Below are 10,166 nucleotides of genomic sequence, written 5' to 3'. Positions count from 1 at the left end.
AAGAGACAAACCAACCTATAGGCGTTGAGGTACTACCCTTCCACTCTATGGCTGAATTGTCAAGAAACTAGAATGTAACGTCTCTGGTTCTACAATTGACTAAGGCATAATAAGAGTATAACCACTCCATGCCTAGAATAATATCAAAATCAAGTATGTAACTCTACTAGATCAATGTGGCGTTTTTCTAAAAAATAGAGACTAGACAATAATTGTATACCCACATAGCTAAGACTGACTTACCAACAAGAGTGGAGACTGAGAAGGATTTTGATAAGATTTTGGGTCTGGTTTTGAAATTTACTACAATATAAGGAGTCACGAAGAAAAATGTAACTCCTTAATCTAATAATGAGTAAATATCAAGCTGAAAGACACGTAACATACCAATGACTACATCAGGGGAATCTTTCTAATCCTAGTGAGTTTGCAAATCATAGAACCTGTTTTTGTATTGTCTACCACCTGTACTAGATGAGTCACCCTGCTGAGTTGAGCAACCTGCTGGAGCTGTTATAGTGTTAGGTTGAGTTCGCTAGCAAACATGCTTACCCTTACTTGAGGCCGCAGGGCACTTCCTCAATCTGTGGCTTAGCTTTCCACATCCAAAATAGCTCCCACTATCATCCATACACTCTCCAGGGTAGTTTTACCACACTTCTGACAAACCAAAAAAGTACAACCTCTAGTGACACTGCCCTGGGACTTAGAGCCTGGTACCCTATCCCTGTTCTCCTATTTGAACTTGGGTACTAGGGCACTAGTAAAGAATGAGGCTAGACCTGAAAACTCTTGACAAAATTGAGAGCAATTGCCACCGCTCGATTTCTATTGAGAATAGTCTACACTACCTGCTATATCTCTCCTGCTCTCCCTTACATTTTTCATAAACATTTTTTCTCAATCTTTTGGGAATGAGTCATCAAACTAGAGATATCCATCTCCTTAATCAACATAGCAATCTAACATTCCTTCACTACTCTCTCAGATATACTAGCTACAAACTTAATCATATGGGCCCTAGATTCGACCACCATCGTAGAGCATACTTAGAGAGCTAAGTAAACTTCATAGAATACTCCTTCACCATTATGTTACCTTGCTTCAGGTTAATAAACACTTTGACCCTGAGTTTCCTTAGCTCTAGTAGGAAGAACCTATCATGAAATGCAGCCTCAAACTTATCCTAGTCCACTGGGCCTGCATCAACTCCCGTATATTCCTTCTACTGCTTGTACTAGATCTTAACCACTCTTTTCAACTTGTAAGAGGCCAAGTCTACACTCTCAATCGGGTTGGCCCCCATAATATTTATGATCTTTTGAATGCCATCAATGAAGTCATGTGGATCCTCCTCCATCTTGGAACAATAGAATTCTAGAGGATTCATCCTAGTAAAATCCTAAACCCTCGCTGCTATTGTATTTTCATTTGGGTTGGCTGGAGCAATAGCTTGTTGACTGACCTGAGCAGTCATGGCCTGAGCTAGCACCTAAAAAGAAGCCCTGAATCTAGTATGGGAAACTTTCTCATTCAAAGAATATGTTGGGGTTGGTGGTGCTTGAAGGTCCTCGTTCTTTCTCCTTCTGGCGCACACAGGCTCTTTTGAGAGGCATAATTCTGTAAATTCGAGAGCATGAATTAGAATATAATGAGGTTAAATAGAGTTAAACTCTATCACACGACTGAGACTATGAAAGAAGAGAAGTATTTTTTGAAATATTTCAAAGCTCTTATTAATAAATGTGACGCGCTTCACATTCATGAACAAAACTCTACTTAACGCGACTTTCAAACACCCTATGACACTTGAACCTAATGCTCTGATATCAAATTTATCATGACTTGAGGCTACCCCCTAGTTGTAACATCGTGCTTAGAATCACAAGTAACCCCCAAACTAACCCATGGTATGGCATGATAGTAAGATTAATATAGACAATACTTGAAGATAACTGAATGCAGGAGCTAAACTAAAAATGTCTTAAATCCAAAATACTAAAATAGAACAATTGAATAAATCATAAGTTGAAGCTAGCATCTGACTGTCTGAAAACTTCTACTAAGGTGAGTTATTGGGACAAACCTCCAACTAACTCTAATTTTCTGAAAACATAAGAAAACCAAGAATAAAATAAATATAAAGTCCATCCTCAAAAGATTAGGACTCACTAATGTTGTTATTGCACTGAGTGAAGATCGTACTAACTATGAGTTGGATATTGAGCGTATAAACCTATATCATAAAATAGTATAGCACGAAAAGTATGTGGTCAGTACTTTTAAAACTGAGTATGTGAGATATGAATGATAAAACTAATAGACCGAACATGATAAATCTGAGATACTGAGCTAAATAGTCATGAACAGATGCAATGATAGAGTTGTAAAATATGTAACTGATAAATACTGAAAGCTGAAATAACTGACTACAAGGCAATGCAATATCTGAAATTGAACTATGGGAGGTACCTATAACCGACATATAACCATGTGAGCTAACATGGAGTTTGATGTATAATCTCCATAAAACAGAGCTCAATATACCTTACCAAAGTATAAAAGCTGATCTAAGCTAATGTGGTACCGCTAAGATAATGTCAATAAAGGACTAAGGAGTCAATTCTGGTCTTATGGGTAACCCTTATAATCTTACAGTGGAACGTAGTTCTGGGACTTAGAAATTGCTACTAAAGGTCTCAGTCCTAATTGACGAGTGAACCTCCATACCTAGATCAGCTCAGTGCTAAGTAATACTCCCACTGAAAAACATAAAGATTAAATGATAATATAATTAAAGTAAAAATCTGCGTAGCTCATGAATACTGATAAACTGACAATAACTGATAGATACTTTATCTAAAAGTATCCTAATCATGAAATCTGATAATCTTATACATCTACTCTAAAACAACATAGTTTTGAGATATGAAGATATTTATATGATGAGGGATCATAAAGATATTGTTTAAAAGTGCGGATCTTATAGATGAAAACACATAATTGAACTATCCATGAAGAAGAATGGGAAAATTAATGTGAAATCATGCTTTATATATGAATCCTCACTCTGTAGAAATCATTAACTGAAAAAACTAGATTTACTTTGGAACTCAATAGGTGAAAGGATGCCCATTATTGAAATTCCATATACGTGGAATGGAAACTCTTGCTTGGAACCTTGAACTAAGGCTTTAAGGTGAAGAACCCTAGTTTCTTCTTTGAGAGAACTTAGAACGTGAAAATTATGTTTGTATGAGTATTGGATGTGAATGGGGAGGTTTAGTCGACTAAATCATCATTAATACCACTTAAGATAGGCCAAATAGATATAGTATAGGCATTAAAAGAGTGGAAAAAGACTAAAATAACCTTGAAGAAAAACTGTCATCGTATGGATCGTAGATACTTCTCATGGAATTCATTCCTAAATACTAAGTTTTTAAAGTTCCATCTACGAGATCCATCTACATTCATAGTTTTATCTACGAGCCGTAACTATGGTCTGTAAGAATCAGGCTAAAATTTGAGTTTCTGAAGTTTGATCCACGATATTCATCTATGAACCTTAAAAGGATTTACAATCCGTGGATTGGGTTCGTGAAACTAACACTAATTTTCCAGCCTCTGAACTTGATTTACGGATATCATCCACGGTATCGTGGTTCATTCTACGAGCCATAAAACACCATTCATAAAAATTAAGAAAATTTCTTATTTTTGAACTTAATCTATGTGTCTCATCTATGGCCCGTTATTTCATTGACGGTTCATAGATGTTGCACATGATTTTCAATTTTCTTCAAAAATTTCCAAACTTCTAGTTTAAAATTAATTTCGACTCTTTAGAGAAAAAAACAATTTTAGAAAAAAGAGAGTCGCCACTTAATTTTTAAAAGAAATTAAGAAAACTTAATTTAAAAGACCTTAACAGATTTAAGTCTTAAAAATTAGAGAAAATGGGTAAGGATTCAAATTTTCACTTTGAGAAGGTGTTAACACTCAAAATGGCCACTAACGTGCGGTTATCCGACGATTTAAAAATTATTTGACTAACTTTGAGAAAATTACTTGTAAGTAGTAAAGATAAATATATTTATTTGAGCAATAAATCAACTTGAAATACTTGAGATAATTTATCAAGAAATATACTCTATTAAATGACTAAGTAAATAAATTTTAAATATGTTTAAAGAGAAGTAATAGATCCAATGTATTTTAACCAAATTAAAGACAATTAATACTTTGATTAAATAAGGAAAATCACTTGAACTATTTAGGGAAAAATCAATTTAGAGAAAGATATTTTAAACTCAATTGATTTGAAAGAACATCAACTTAAAAACCTTTAACATAATTTGGAAGAAAATTATATTTGTTGAAATGTCTAAGTAAAAGAAAACACTTAAATGAAATTATTTTTAAAGAATAAATTAACAGAAAAAATGGCTTCTCTTTTAGGAGAGTTCAATTAAGTTAAACCAAACTAAATCAACTTCTACGCAAGTATAAATAAAAGTAAATAAATAAATAAATTATTATAATCTGAATTAAATATAAATGAATAAATCTGTACGTCTGGACTAAGTTATTGAGTCACCCGTGTTTTGGGCCTTAGGCCCAATTCTATTGTATATCGCGGATGTATATATACTGTATATCAGTGTATACAAGACTATTTTCATGTATATCGAATTGTATATAAACCGTATACAACCTATTTTCAGCTCCATCAACATGTAAATTAGCATTCCTTTCTATTATTTTTTTAAGAGGATGACTCGAAAAAGGGTATTTGGGCCTCCGTGACTCAATATCAAAATGCAAATAATGGAGAAAATTCATATTGGATTCGGATGATGGTTCATACAATAAACAAAAAGGATAACATTAGTAAATGAATAGAGAGAAAGCAATTGAGATATGATTCTTATTAATTAAATAAGGATACTTAAACATCTCATTTAAGTGCAATCACTAGGATCTAAAGAAAACCAATATGAAACTTGCATATAAGGACGAGATAACTCATTAATTCTAATTAATCATGTGTTGTACTAAGAGACCAATTCATGCATAAAATTTAATAATACAAATATGAGCTATTGTATATTAACAAACAAACACATAAACTTCACAGTAAATGAATAGGGACAACACAACTCATGATCAAATTACCACTAAATTCAACTTGGTATGGTGAATACTTGAGACATAAGAATGAAATATCAAAACACACATATGTATATATGCATAACACTTAAAAGGATCACATATGAACATAATAAAATAACATAGTGACTAACAACATGCATATATCTAGAAAAAAAAGAAAAAAAAGGAACATAGAAATATATTCGAGTAAATAAAGGGCATGGAATTAACATATACATTATACTAACTCAAATCTCAAAGCAAAATTTAAATCAATTAAGCCACGAAATTCTAATTAACAAGTTACTTAATGCATATATTTGTTATCTAAATGATAATAAAAGAAGAAATTGAAAAAGTAAAAATATATATAGTCAAAGAAAACTACTTGAAAAAAATAATGAATGAAACTAAGAGTTTTTACATATTTGATAAAAAAAAATCACTACACTTCAAGCAAGACAAGAAATTTCTTTCATTAATCTAATTAATCCTAACACATGCTTACAAAAAAAAATAAGATTACAAATCGACTACATAGAACACATGAAATAATTATTCATTAAATAAAATAAAGTGAAGAAAAGATTTTTACCTATTTTCGCGTAGCGACTGAGACGATGAATTTGAGGGAGATGAACTCATTGAACCCACCAAAAAATGAACGAAAGAACTAAAAAAAAATAATCAAAAATCCAAGACTAAAATTTTTTGTGATTTTTTTTTGGTCTAATTTTTCTTTTTAAGTATTATGTTCTTGCTTTCTCTTATTTTTATTATTCTTCTTGTATGTTTTTTAATGTTGATTAATTCTTCTCTTTTTTGATATATGTTGTTCTTCCTCTTTTTATAAAGAATATGAAGAGATTTCTTTAAAAAAAGTGAGGTTGGTGGGAGTAATAATGAAATTTTTGAATAATAATGGGTTTGGTGGGGTGAAAAGGGGAAAAGGAAAAGGGTGGGGTAGGGGAATGATGATGTTTGGGAATTTTTTAAAAAAATTTAGGTGGGATTGGGCGGTGAAAAAGAAAAAAGAAGAAACGGGTGGGTTAGTATTGTATAAGTATAATATATATGTATTGTAGTGAGTTGGTGTTGGGCCAAAATTATTATAAGAATTGGGTTTTAGGTGTATAGGTATTAATATGTTGTAGTAGTGTAGATTATTGTAGTTATTAGATTTGTAGAGAGTGAGATGACAACATTGGGTTGGAATGACTTTGAGCCTGAATTTGGGCTAAAAATGACTTGAAATTTGGTTAAGGGTGGAGTGAAAAAATGATTGAATTTGTAAGGAAAAATGGCCACACAAAAATTAATAACTTAGCCAATTAAACTTAACAAAATAACCAAATTGAATTAATTGTGAATTCAGCTAAAAATTAGATAAGACGAATCGACAATAATTAATTAACGAGCTTCTTAATTCTAACAGAATGAATTAATTAACTTAGTTATAAACTAATTAATTCAAAAATATAAGCTACTAATTTACTAAACAATAAACTTAATTTTTTAATATCATTTTTGAATATTTATAGAAATTAATAATTATATAGAACTATATATATATCATTAAAAATTATAATAATGATAAAAATTTCTTTAAAAATACACTTGAAAATATTTTGGTATTTTATAAAAGCAATTACTTTAGATTGTTTAAAATTGAAGAAGCTCAATAACTAATATACGTTTGTGGAGGATCAAAATTGAAAGAATTTAATTTTAAATGACAAACCCTTTGCCCATATCAACTCAAAACGTATTTTGCCTTCTATACTTTTTTTTGACCAATTCCGATGTAGTTTTCACCATGAAAGTTCTGTTTGAGTTACCCATCCACCAAGATTTATCATTGGAGATGTCTCCACCAGCATACTTGATGCTGCTAATGATATACTATGTCATTTCCTTTGATAAATTGTTCCTTAGTCGGCCAAATTTTTCTCACTAATGTCTTTGTCATTTGGTTCATTTGTTTGTCCCATTTTATTCTCTGTGACAAAACTTTTATCTTCCGCTTCCTCCTCTATTGTATTTCTCCATCCACATAATATAAAACACTCAGCTTGATCCAATTATCAAAAGAAGAATTTTAATTTTTAGACTGAATCTGCCACTATATGTTATGTTCTACCTTTTTCCTTACTGTAATCATTATTCTCCAAACATGAGATGCATCTCTTTCTTGTGCTAAGATGGGGTGATGTTTCTTGAAATACTTATTGCACATAAATGAACTCCATATATATGAAGTATTTAATAGAATTTTAAATAACTAATTTGAATAATTTTTTTAAACACTTGCCGACTATTTATTGGTTATAATTTAATTATTTAAAATTAATTGTAAATTAAAATTTATTTAACAGAATTTTAATTACGGAAAAGGGTTTAAAATGACCTCGAACTATTGGAAATGGTACAAAAATATCTCTCATGCCCTTTTCGTTAAAGAAAAGGCTATTTTTTTTTACCTAAAGGTGAATGTCAAGGGCATTTTAGGCTCAATAGATGAATAAGGGGCATTTTTATACTATTTTCAATAATTCAAGGGCAGGCTCTTTTCCATTTTTCCTAATTATATCTCAAACTAGATGAGCATGGTCAATGTCAGCACGACCCAATATATGAGTTGGTGTATCTTCGAAAATATTTATTCAAAATACCGATACATCATAAAGAGAATTTGATTTTTTATTAGATAAATACTTGGATCAAATAAACATATGATATGAGCAGCTAAGAGAATACTTATTCCCCAATTTAATTAGAAGAACGGTCGTAAAAATGATCAAATTTCAAGTGTAAATTTTCTAAATTTACTTAGAAGAATAAAAGTATGTTGTTAAAGTATTCAAAAATCATCACCAAATGGAGAGTATATCACACTCTCCAATCAAGTCTCTTTTCGTCGAAATCTGGAATAGTCACTTTCCAGAAGAAAAGAAAGTGAGGAAAATTGATGCATTATTAAATTAAGATATAAGTATCAAAAACACACATAAATTATTATCCTTTTTTGAGTTTCATACCTAAATTATTAGGAGTGTGAATTTCATACCTAAATTATCACTTATTAATTTGAGAAACGCATCTCTCTCTTTTATTTCACTCTCATCATGGTGTGTATACTACACTCTCTCTTTTATTTAAAAGAATTTGTGACATCATATTCCACATGAACAAAATCAAAAATTAAATTATCACTTTCTCTCACCACGCCCCCCACCCCTCCAAATTTTTTAGTTTTATTTTTATTTTTTAAATTTCTTTTATAAAAGTTTTTTAATAAAAAAATATTACTTCATCTCCCCCTCCCCCTCAAATAATAATTTAGATATTATTTTATTTTTTTAAAAAAAACAATTCTACCCTGTTCGACCTAACCCTCTAATTCCAAAACAATTTCTCGTTTTTTTAACATATATACACATGATTTTAGAAAATATTTTTTACTTACCGCAAGAGTTTTATTATTGCTATATTCGGTACGTAAGTAGAAAAAATATTTTCCTAAAAATATATGTACATAACTAACACAAAATGAGAAAAATGTAAAAAAAAAAAAAGAAGTTAAGAGAAAAATGTTAGATGGGGTAGGTATAATTTATTTTTTATAAAAAATAAAAATAAGAACATTTTTAAAAATAAAATAAAAGTAATAACATTTTTGGAAGGAGTTGGGGGGGGGAGGAAAATATTTTATAAAAGGACGGGGGATTGTCGGGGGATGGGGGAGGTGGTAGAGTGAGTGAGAAAAATATTTTAAATTTTATTTTAAAAAAACAAATTTTTAAAAAATAATTTCTTTTTTTTGGGGGGGGGGGGGATAGAAATAATTTAGTCTTTGACTTTACTAATATTAATAGTTTATTTAATTTTTGCCAAGGTGGAATATTTTATCCATGTGGCAAGATATTTTCAAAAAATAGAGAGAGCAGAGAAAGTGTATTACACACACCACTGAGGTGTTTCTCAAACTAATAAGTGATAGTTTATGTATGAAACTCACACTTCCAATAGTTCAGGTATGAAACTCAAAAAAATAAAATAGTTTAGGTGCGTTTTTGATATTTATCTCTTAGATTAATAGAGGAACAATTCAATTTAACCAATTTTTATGATTTCTACTTCCTCAAAAAACGTGAGCATAAGAGGAACAATTTTCATTGTGCATCATGATCCAAAATCGGATCATAATGGCTCCTACCATGATCTCCCAGTAGGCAAGCTAAAATTGAACTACAACGATAAAAAATTCAAAGATAAAACTACGTGGAAGCAATGATAAGAAGAAGAGGGGCCCAAAGCATCGATATGTATACAACGATACAAAATATATATATAAAAAAAGGCCTAAAAGTAGTGAGAAAGTCAAAAGTATGTGAAATGAACAAAAATGCCCTCTGTTTCAACAAACCATAGGAACTTAAAAGTTTTAAAGCGATTCTCCCTTTTTATCCAAACTCTTGTAAAAATGGTGTCTTTCCTCGAAATATTCAAGTTTCAATAGTAAAACCAATAAGTTTAAAGTAAATATGTCCTATAAAACAAAATCTCAAAAAATGATGTGCTTCCTTTCAAAGTTCCAAGTCTCCTTGAGTAAAATCAATAATACGGCCCCTCAGAGTCTAAAACAAGTAAAAATTATGACAAAATCGTTTAAGAGCCCCAAATACAAATTTCTCTCATTTCTAGGTCAAATAATGCCAAACTAAAATACCGTGGGTATGAGTGCATACCAAACATGGTAAATTCATTCGCACTACAATCACACCACACAACAATCAGATAGACATCGGTCACAATACATCCGTACTAACCTAGAACTCTAACTAGTCTAAGTCTATGACTTCAGGCATCTTCTACCGTATTACATTCCCATACAACTGTTGATCTTGCAAAATCTGAAACACAATACTCAAATGTTGCTCATGCTCTCCCTACTTTCAGAGTAGACTAGAATATCATCGTTGAACACTATCACAAAGGAATCCAAGTTGGAC

Source organism: Solanum dulcamara, chromosome 6 (assembly GCF_947179165.1).
Source record: "Solanum dulcamara chromosome 6, daSolDulc1.2, whole genome shotgun sequence".
NCBI lineage: Eukaryota > Viridiplantae > Streptophyta > Magnoliopsida > Solanales > Solanaceae > Solanum > Solanum dulcamara.
Note: the sequence above shows the minus strand (reverse complement) of the source record.